We start from the raw sequence: 12,054 nt of genomic DNA, 5'->3' as shown, positions 1-12,054 counted from the left end.
GAATGGCACATGTCCCCAAAAAATGGAGAGAACAGAAAAATATTTCTATTAAAGAAAAATAACTGATACATTCAAAAATAACTCCACTGGTAAACAAGATGCAAACACTTCTTCTTAAACTGCATGCTAGACTTGAGACGCTCCAAAGTTTTATTCTCATCTACAAAATGCAAAGGCACATTCTGGAGGAACTGTATACAACACATTCTTTCCAGCAAAATAAGAAACCTGGTAGGGAAAGCTTGTGCGAAGTAATACAGAATATCCATCTGAGCAGCACTCACATCCACATTCGGATTGATGATTAAACGGGGGATACACTTGCAAGTGTTCAGATTAGGTTGTTGATGCATAAAAGTAAGGTACCAGCAAAAATGAGCTGCAAGACGTACGAAGGTATCCTCAGAATGCGCATGCACCCGAGTAAAATGAAGGTAAGAGTTCGAACATGCTACAGAGGTATCCTAGGACCCTTGAATGAAAGGCCAATTAAACACCGGTCCTGTCACAGAATCATGCAGTGTCCATTGTCGTCGACGAAGTATGTCACTATCATACCCTGGTGTATCCAGCACTGATTGAGGAGGAAGGTTAATGTCATCGGAAGGAGAGGGGAATGAAATAAGAGGAGAGCATTGTAAAGGAGAATAGGATAGATCATAAAAAGAAGGGAAATGAAGATATAAGAAAGATGGAAAAGATGGAAAATTCAGCAAAAACTTATGATGGAATCTACTGAGAAAACAAAAGGAATAGGAGGAACTACAAGAGGAGGTTCAGAAGGGGTAGGCAATGATGTCGGATCGAAAATGAAAGGACAAAAAGTAAAGATAGGAATGTGAGGGGAATAAGAATGAGTAAAAGACAACAGAGGAATAGTGAGTGACAGGGTTGGAAGTGAGGAGGGAAATATACAATGGAAAGCGATAGGATATAAGAGAATAAGACAAAAGATCAGTAAGATCTAATGGATAAAAAGAACAACGATAAGCAAGATCTTGGAAAAAAGAATCAGTGAATAATCGATGATCAGCAATATGACGCAATAGTTGAGTTTGCAAAGGCTAGATATCAGATTTGTGGAATACACCCCTGAGACAACGATGCTCCAAAGCAACATCCTCCAAAGGTAGATGCCAAGCATGTCCTCTACACCAAGAAATATGCTCATGATAAGTTTTTACCCCTTCAGCTAAAAGAAGCTCCACTGAATGTACATACATCACAGTCTGTAAGATGGCATCTCCCACATACAAATTCAAATCCTCCTCATCAGGAATCTGCAAATGCCCCGTAAGATACATGAAAGATAGCAATTGTACTTCATGTGAAATCAGCTCATCAACAAATCTGTCAAACACAGACTTTAGCAAGTCTGCATACCACAAATTATGCCACCCATCCTCTGGAGGTTCTAAATCCACATTTCTCAAAAAGATATACAAGGCAAAACGCTGCTGATTATACTTGATCCAGAAAGATGGTGGGGGTGACATCAACTCAGCATAACTAGTAAAATCATCCTGCACACAATTTATTTGTTGTTAAAGGTGTTCGACCTTAGCAGAAAAACCATTACACGACTTTTCCTTCTACTGTAACTGTTCAAGCTCCTCATTGGAAGATACTACAGAAGAAACCACCGGAGGTGGAGGAACAGAAAGAGTAACAATCTTTTGATTAAGCTCTGCAATCATCTTCTTCTGTGACTCAATAGTTTCCTGAGAAGACTGTAGCTGACCCTCACAAGTACCCAGCCTACTGGCTAATTCGATCATATCCTCAAGGGAAGAATTCTTCTCTTTAGTCAAATACGCATTCTCTACTTCTAGGGTAACTACTTGAGCTTCTAACTTATGAATGGTGGCCTTCTAGGAATCCATCAGGGTAGTAGCTTCAGTCATTTTTTTGTGAATATCCATTAGGGAGACTTTCTCAGATGCTAGATCCTCCAAAGCCTTACTCAATTGACTAGTTAGGGAATCCACTTTGTCTTGCAAGGAAGTATACAACCCTGTGTAAATGGACTGAAGAGAAGTCATCAGTGAAGTCTCCAATGTAGCTTGGACACCAGAAAGTAGCTGAGGAAGCAAAGGTCCAGCTAACATTTTTTGTAAGGAAGCAAGGATCTATTTATCCAACTACCCATCCCTTTGTGCTGCAAATAGATTAGGGCATGACAAATGAAGGAAGGGAACTGGTAGAAACAGGAGGAATGGAGTCCTGTGCAGGAGAATCAAAAGCTGAAATAGAAATAGGACTAAGGGGCCCTTTAGTACGCAATCTTTTATTGCGAGAGAATTTGGCAGGGGGCTCATCCTGTGAATCAGAATTGGGTTTTAATGGAGGAGAAGTTGGAACAAAAGGTGGAGACTGCTTCGGAAGAGGAGTAGGAGCAGGAACTAGCACACCATCAGGAGGAGATGCAAGGTAGATAATCTTCTAAAGAAAAACACCGTAGGAGACATTAGTGCCCTGACCTTTCCAAACTCTCTGAAAATGATGATCCATCTTCGCGAGCATGAATGCTGCCCAATTGAACTTGGCTCCCTCCAGGATCCTAACAGAAGCAGTGAATAGCTCCTTGTAGAGACATTTGGAAGAAGGCTTCCCTGACATGAACCTGTCTTGTAGGAATTTGCAAAGTTGTTTCCATACCGGGGAGAAGATGTGAGCTACAGAAACCCCAAAACTAGTGATAGCTTTGTTGGAGACCAAAGGGATAGAGGTTTCTTTCTACAGGAGAGAAAGGATCTCCTCAGCTGTCAATAATTGATTTCCACTAGGGACGAAAGACGCTGAAAGGTACAAACACAACGCATCACTGATATTGGCTTTGGATAAGCAAAAGCGTCAGTTATAAACCAAGCCACACTAGTTCTTGTAGGATGCCAGGAAGGAGTAGAAAATCGTATTGTCCATGGCGGAAACTTCTAAGCCACAAAAGGACGAAAACCAACACGACGAATGCAATCCGCTTCCAGGAGAAGAGCATAGTCATGCACCGCCGGCAACGGCACATGGTGGATGACAATAGGAGGAATAGAGGTAGATGTCATTCAGACTACAACAAAAAACCCACACACACAACCATGGAAAAAGACGAAAAATTTCTTGCAAAAATCAGACAAATCCTCATTGAAAAGAATATCAAAACAAAGGACAGAGGACCAGACTAGACTGGACCAGACTTCCCCAAACAATCCACATTCTACGAAAAAAATTTGACATGACCTACGCACTAGTGCGACTGAAAGCTTCATGCTATGCAACAAGCAGGCACCCTGATCCCTCATAATCAAGCAATCAATAATAATAATAATAATAATAACACAAACACACCATACCCCAAGCAATGACTAGACTCAAACATAATCCAAGACTTGGATCAACAGAATAAAGAGAGATAAATAAGACCGACATCTCAAACTTAATAAATCCCAATCCCCATAACACATTGCGTAAACCTATGGTGCAGTGAACGTGGATGGGTGAACACTATCGAATTCATTTTAACCATGTAGAAATTAGATTGCAATTCATTATTAGTTAACCATTAATGCATAGTGAGTCGATTGCGCAATCCCAACCCCTAATTAGAATAACTTGACTAACTGGGGGTCTCTAAAAATGCAATTCATTCTTACGACTTACGTGATCTGGCGCATGCATGCGTGACGGTGGGGGTTCATTTTAATTACAAATAAATTGTGTCTGTAGCTTGTGTGTGCGCGTGCATTGTGGATTTATTTTTAGAAAATTATGTAAGTTATCGTGTCATGTGCTCGTGCAACGGCGGGGTTCCTTTTACAATTAACAGTTGGGTTTTTTTTAAAATTAAAATATAATGAAGTGCATTCTATTTATTTGGTGGGTGCAACGGTTGGTTGATTGTATTACAATTACATGTGTGTTACGGTGCAACGTGAGAGAGGAAAAAATAGAAAAAACCTAGCAATGTGTGGGGCTGTCTGCAAAGTCTGATACCACGTCCTCAAAAAAAAGGAAAGGTGCAATCCACAAATATTCCACACAACGGACAAAAGGTCGACTAAAACTAGTCGTCCTATCATACAGAAAAATGAAAAAAGCAACTAACACATTGACCAAAACAAATAATGAAACAAATGATATGTATAACCAAAATAAAATAAAATGATGGATATGTTGAAATTTTGTTTTGATTGGGTTTTATTTGTTATGGTTTTGGTGTTTGTTTGTTTGTGAGTTTTTTTAAATTTTTTTAAAGGACAAAAATGCAAAAAATAAAATGAAGGGCAATATGGTGGTTCTTGTTGATGTGTATCGAAACAACAAACCAAATGAGAAAACATGTCGCTGTTGAAATATCAATGTGCGAAAAGTTTGTGGTTTTGTTTTGTTTTGTTTTTTATTTTTATAGTCTGTTTTGGTTTTTTTTTAAAACATAATACAAAAATGAGATTTCAGCAAATCAAACATGATCATCCAGTGTCAATAAGGTAATCAAATTTAATTCACATTTTTCAGCTCATTGTTGAGATTAAAAATGAATTTTGCATGAATTTCGACAAAAAATTAGAGTTTTGTCTTCAAATAATAATTTGGCCACCTAGGAAAGCATTTTCAATTCAAAAATGATTGACAAAAGGGACAAAGAAGTTTGTAGATTTTTTTGATTTTTTTTTTTGAAATTATGTTGATATTTTTATCAAATTTTAATAAATTTTGGTCATTTTTAATGTTTTATAAAAAGAATTTTTAATTTTCGACTTTTTTACAGATTTTTTTCTAAGATTTCCAGTTTGAAAATTATTTCAATTATTTGCAAAAATATTGGATATTTTTCAAGAAATTTTTTAAAATTTTTTATTTTAATTGAATTTTTGAATTTTATATGTGTTTTTAGAGATTTCGGGATTTGAAGTACCCATGACTACATATGAACGGCTGCTGATGAATGTAACTGCGTATGAATGGCTGCAAGACCCTACCTCTTGAACAAGGCGGACATGCATCCTCGGGCGTGAACGCACGTGAACATACATCGACACCAAAACGTTGACCACAACGTGCAAAGGGGGGCGAACAAGGGGTAAAGGGTAAAGGATCGAGGTAGGGGGTGGGATAGGGGGCTTAGGTGGGGGATGAGGTAAATTGAGAGAAGGGGGGGGTAAATTTAGGGAGGGGGTCAAATTAGGGGGGAGGTGAAATTTGGGGGTGGGGGGTTTAAATTTGGGGGAGGGGGTTAAATTTGGGGGTGGAGATGAAATTTGGGGGTGGGGGGTTAATTTAGGAGGGGGAGATAAAAATGGTAGGGGATAAAAAGAAGGGGGGGTTTCACAATGGGGGTGGGGGGTCCAGAATGGGCGGGGGTGGGGAGGGGATGGGGGATAAGGGCTTTATAGCTATACCATGTCGTTGCTACCGAATGCACCTATATAGGGAGTAGTAGTGACTCAAAGCCATGCCTTGTTTCCACACTACATGTGATTCCCTATACCCAGTGGTGAACCCTCTTATGTGCGGCGTCATGAGGGTATAATCCTGGGATGTGTTTATGTTGTCCCGCTTTTTGGATTGAATAATACAAGAGTATACCTTGAGCTCATATATCGTGTTACCTTTCTGTGCCGTGTTGAGTGCGTAATGAGTGCAAGTTCATCACACTTGGTATCAGAGCTACTCTTGCTCAGAGTGAAGGAGTGCTCACGGAAGCAGGAGAGAAGATCCAGTGCCCCGAAGAGAATGAAGTCGCAATGACCCACAACGCGACATCCCACATCGCGTTGCCCCACGTCGCGTCGACCCCCGTTGCAACACCCTGGTGCATCAACCCCCGGTTTGACATCCCAACCCCGACACCACCCATCGTCTGAAGACATGGCATGGCTTCCTCGCAACACGACCACTTCCACCACAGGCGAGACGTAGCTTCCCTGCGCCGACCCCATCGCAGCTTCCTTGCGCTGACATCACCACCAACCACATGGAGGAAGAAAGGGAGAATGCCACCCTCCCAACAATGGAGAAGAGAAAGAAGACTAGAGGGCAAGAATGGAGAGTGTCCCAAGAGGAGAAGGTGGCCAGATTGGAAAGGCAATTAGATGGCATGTTAGGCATGCTGGAGTCAATATGGAGGAACATGCAAATGAAGGAAGAGGAAGAGGAAAGGAAGAAAAAACTAGAATTGGAGCAGGGCTATAGAGAATGGGTGATACAACAACAAGAGGAAGAGAAAAGACACAAAATGCAAGAGGAGATGGATAGGATGGGTAGAGAGGAGATGTCTAGGAGGGCGCAAAATACAAGGAAAGAGCAGGAGAAGGTAGTAGAAGCAGGAAGCAAGAAGAAATACAAGAAGAAGGAGAAGAAGCACCATCGAAGAGAAGAAGAAGATAGTGACAATTCAAAAGATGACTATGGAAAATTAAAATGCCCCAACCAGCCAAGTACAAAGGAGAGAGAGACGAGCTGGTCTTGAAGAAATGGATCGCAAAAGTGGACAGGTACTTGAAATATTCTTGAATAACTGAAGACAAGAAGGCGGAAGTGGCAGCCATCTACTTGGAGGAGGACACTACCAGTTGGTACCTGCTGGAGTAAGAGCAGGGCCACACCATCTTTTCATGGGAAGAACTCCAAGAAGAATTGAAAGACGACTTCATTCCAAAGATGGAAAAATTCAAGGTGAGAGATGAATGGAGGAACCTCAAACAAACACAAGGGAAGATGAAAGAATACATTAGCAAGTATAGGCAGATTGTGCTGCAGCTACCAAACATGGATACAGACACCAAATTACATGGATTTTTGTTTGGGATGCAAGAATGGGCTAGAAGAGATGTGGAGAGACAGGAGCCAACAAGCTTAGCAGAAGCCATGAGAATGGATGAAGGATTAGTGGACCTCGAAGGCAGAAAAACGGCCCAGGGGAACCAAAGCAAGTTCAACAACAACAACTCATGAAACCGAAGGCCTAATGCCCCTAGAGGGTCATTCACAGATACAAGGAGCCAAAACATCACCACCACAATGGCCGTGTCACAAACCACATTGGTACCAAGAGGAGCAGCGGGAAGATGGGAAAACAACCATTATAGACCAGCCCCTAGCACATCATATGGACCCGCAGGATCAAATACATCATGGTGGAGATCCCCAAGCCCTGCCATTGGGATCAGATGCTTCAGATGCGAGGGTCCACACTACCAAAACAAATTCTCCATAGAAGATACATGCTCATCCAGCAGGTGCAAGGTGAATGCAACTAGTGCATATGAAGGAGAAGAACCATAACCACCGCATATCCAAGAAATCCCAAGCGAAAGTGAGAAAAGCATGGACCACCCAAGGGTAGGGACAGTCAGCGTCCAACCCCACTGCATGGCGGCCAGAGTAGCAGCAGCCCACCACCTATACATCAAAGGCCGAGTGAGCAAAGGAAACCAACCCATCATGGTGGACACAGGGGCACAAGGAGAAGCCAAGGAAGTGAAACAAGTATTTGCAATCCTCCAAGTAGAATCTAGCAAGTGGAAAGCAAAAATCAACTTCTTATTAATCCCCATGGATGATTTTGAAGTGATACTAGGCTTGGAATTCTATGACAAATATGTCATTGCAATGTTCGGTAAAGGTGTAAATGAAATGATGCTAGATATGCAAGGAGAAGGCGTCAGAGTACCCTGCGAAAGAATGCAATTGCCTGGCAAGATCCCAATCAAAGTGCAAATGAAGGAGAATAAGCCAAGAGTTTCATGTCAAATAGTGAAGCCAAATGCAACCCAACCAAGAAGCCAGAACCAAACTACACCAGTCCAACGGACCGTTATCATGCCACGCATCATGACGTGTAGTGCCAAGCAAGTAGAAAAGTCATTCAAACAAGGAGATATGGTCTACTTATGTATGATCCGACCGATTGAAGAAGATGATGGCAAAAAGCCCAAACACCAAAGCAAGAACACAGAAGTGGTAGAGATACTCGAAGAATTCAAAGCAAAGAATTCAAAGATGTAATGCCAGCAAAGCTACCCAAGGGTCTACCACCTAGACGGGATGTGGATCATAAGATTGAATTGATTCCAGGGTCTATCCCACCGGCCCGAGCTCCCTACCACATGAACCATACCGAGCTCATGGAATTGAAGAAGCAGCTACATGAACTAGAAGAACAAGGGTTCACCCGCCCTAGTAAATCCCCCTTTGGTGCCCCAGTGATGGGACCTAAAATGGGCCGGCTTTGGCCAATAAGGCACTAGCCAGACCTCATGCCCTCAATAGACAACCCCACCTCATCACATGGCCTCGTGGACCAGGAGCGTCTATCGAGGGATACACTATCCTAAACACTAATTATTGCGCGCTTATAGTCTGTAATCTAACAGATGTTCCCTTTCCCATCTCCTCTGAGGGAGATTATACATACATCGGCATTAAATCCCACATATCACAGACACAAGGGCACCCCATTGGCTAATTACGGTGGCCCTACTGTAGCTCTCCTACATCTTGGGGATTGGCCCCTCGATGCGCTGCTTCCACACATAGACACATTCAAAACAAACTCCCCTCTTACTGCCAATATATTTAACGTTTGAGGAATGAACTTATCCTTACTTATCCATCTCCTTTAACCTACCGTCTAGACCTACAATCGGGTTGCTCACTCTCTCTACGTGGGTCAAGTCCTAAAGAAACCAAGTGCTATGCATCCAGGAGCTTTTAACTGATGCCATTTATCTATGCTTAATGCAAATGTGTATATGATTAAGTGCTCAAACAATTGGAAAACAACCTCGTGCATTATGCAAATCCATTCTTTTCATGCTTCCATACACTAACGCATGATTGCTATAATGAGAAAAGACACCGAGCCTTACACTCATGCTGTACTTCCCTTTATTTAACTTAACATCATCCTATATGAATAATGCAGCAAATACATCAAATTTTATAACATATTTTAGTGCTCAAACTCCCCTTTCTCCCTACCGTTTTAAATTTTGCTTGCGGTGATAGGTAAAAGGGTAATTTCATGTGTATTTCGCACAAAATAAGAGGTAAATACTCACAAAAACATATAAATGGAGATAATCTGAGGCAAACCCTCATGCTTTATCCTCATTATACACTCACAGACAAATCTATAATTTTCCATAATTTTCCTCGTCCATTTCCTATTTTTCCTCCTTATAAAGAGCATTTTTTCTCATTTTTTCCTATTTATTATCAATAAAAACGGAAGAAAATTAGAATTTTTTTAGAGATGTGGCTTTTGAGTCCTTAAGCAACAACCATATAGATTTTATCAACGTTTTGTTTCATGCTTATCTGATTTTAAGCCCAAAAACCCCATTTTTACTCTAAAAACCATGTTTTTTGGGTTTTTTCCATTTATTTTCCACACTTTAAGTGTATATTTTCTGATTTTTTAATTATAAAAGACTGAAACCAATAGCAAAACAACATGTCCATCAATTTTGAGCCCATATGAACATTGTTAACCTCATCAAATGTGAAAAAAGAGCCATTTTCTTTGTAAAAATGTCATTATCGTGTATTTTTCATTATTTTGGGTTTTGAAACTTGTTGCAGGTCTGCAAATCAGGGCCCGTTGTCGAAGGATTTGCCAAAGCAAAGCAAAGTCGTGTCTATAGAAGACCTTGACTAATTTCAGGATAGAAGATCAATCAAGCGAGATCAGATTCAATTTGAAAGCTCAATTTTAGATAATATGTGACATACATTCAGCTACATTTGAATGGGAGCATCTCCAATAAACAACTTGACGAATACTTATGTCATATAAACAGCCTGTCTTTTCCAAAGGAACAAGGAAATCTGTAGTAAGATTTAAGGGTTTGGATTAGGATCATGAAGGCATCTTTGTATTCAGGTACAATTTTTGTAGATACATTCAGCTCTATTATATAGACGGGGAAAAAAAAACTGTAACAGTCAACCAGAGAATGATGCTCTACTTATATTAGGTTTATACAGTGATGTAGGCCAACAATGCTCTTCGAATCAAGCCTTTCAAGACTCAAATCTTGGGTGATCATAAAACTCTTATTTGATAGGGATAGAATTTGCAGTCCTTATAACTCTCTACTCCCATAATATCCTTTCTGCGAACCTGGATAAACCTTCGGTGCAGCTGTTCAAGCTTATCAACTTTTCATAAAGACAGAATCATTTGTATAAACTTTGCTGACACGCTTTAATATTGTTGCAATCATATAACCGAGAACCATCAGACCACCTAAAAGACAGACATTGACTTCAAAGGTTATCTGTGGAGATATTAGAAAAGGGCTGTCTGTTAAGCATTCCTTGATCATGAGACTATATCTCCCATCCCTGTTGCGCATCCTTAAATACGATTGGTATGTTTCAGAATCTTCCCATCTGGTGACATAAGATATATATCATAAGTCTCTTCTGTTGTCTCAGCGTGTATGAAGGATAGAACTTCTCTAAATTGCTCTTCATTTGATATGTGCTGTTTCCAGGTCTGGCTCAATGAAAGCTTTATACATAGGATAAACTGTTTTGGAAACTTGTTGTATGATGTCTTCTGGGGCACGATCAGACTTAAAGCATAAATGCCCTCTATGATAACAATTCGAGAAGAAGGAGCTTCAATCCTCCCATGAGTCTGTGAATCCATAACTTCAAAAACACAATTTGCCTCAATGCAATGTGACAGTCGGTCAATGTTATTGCTGTCCTCTGATGCTGCTACCATGCGTGACACTTGCTTGATGGCGATGTTTTGTGGCTGAGTTTCCTTCACCTCTTCTGTCCCTTCATCCTCAGCTAGATGATTCCTGCTCCTGGGCGCTGAATTGTGCTGAGGTTTTTCCCGTGCTTGATGCTGGTGCAATCAGCCTAAAGCTCTGGCCAATTCAGTTTACAAAGGGCAAATACGCCATGGGTGCTTTGCTGCCTTGCTTATCCCCTCAGCTTCCTGTTCTATTGCTCTGATGCAACTCGACCAGTCCCACACAAAAGGATCATCACAGTCTCGGCCTCCTTGTAGTTTGATGATGCATAGATGGGCAAGTAGGTGTTCAATAATCTCTTCCCATAATAATCTTCTTCTTTTATTTCATCCAAATCCTCGTGAAAGGGCAAATCAAGTTTAACCATGTCATACTCCTTGAGCATAATTTCCTGAATATAACCCGCAACAGCATCCGCAATCTCCTCATAATGTGCCTGTTTGATTGTGTCGTAGCTGCAGGTCGGAGTTGAATTGGTAGTTGAGGCATCTGAAAGCTTCCATGGCCTTTAAAGGAGCCGCCATCTCAAGAGGTCCGCTATTCACAAACTCCATTCTTCCCCATTCTGGCTCATCTTACTGCTATTTTTCTTCTTCATGTTTCATCTGTGTCCCGTCCTTTCGCTTCGTCTTCCCTTCAAGTTCGGCATCGCCTCTTCTTCTCACTTCCACTATCATTGTAAGTCTTTGGATTCAATCGTCGCTACTTGTCTTCATCTTCCCTTGAAGCTCCTTTGCAACGTCCTCCGATTCTGCAGTCATGTTCTTCGAGCTTTAATCAGTCTTTGTTATCCTCCTCATCTCCTTCTTCGCTAAGGTTCCATGTCTAGGAGTTCTAGCAGCAAACCCGAAGTTATCATCCTCATCGTCATCGAATGAATTTTTGGCATCGAGCACAGGCGTCTCCTTGCACTGAGAGGAGGCCCAAGATCTCTGATCATCCCACAATTAATGCATTCCAAGGAACAACCTCTCTTTCAAACCAGAAAAAGTGGCCCCTTTCTTTCCCTCATCATCTTCCATTCTTGCTTCCCTCCAAAAAGCCCTCATTTCAAAAATAGTCATCCCCTTCTTGCTTTTTCTTTCAGCTCCTCTATTCTTGCCCCATCATATACAACCAATGTACCTCAATTGTAGATGCCTAGAGAAGATATAGCATCAGTCATAGAAGATCTAATATGGAAGCTAACATACATGTCATTCTGAAATTATTGAACTTCACAAAGAACTCCACCATCCACACCTACGAATATCAAAGCACCATATACATAACCAATCTCAGAATC

The sequence above is a fragment of the Lygodium microphyllum genome, chromosome 1, assembly GCF_053477565.2.
Source record: "Lygodium microphyllum isolate KBCC chromosome 1, Lygodium_microphyllum_v1.1.10, whole genome shotgun sequence".
In the NCBI taxonomy this organism is placed as follows: domain Eukaryota; kingdom Viridiplantae; phylum Streptophyta; class Polypodiopsida; order Schizaeales; family Lygodiaceae; genus Lygodium; species Lygodium microphyllum.
The sequence above is the reverse complement of the archived record's forward strand: the minus strand, read 5'-3'. Positions refer to the sequence as shown.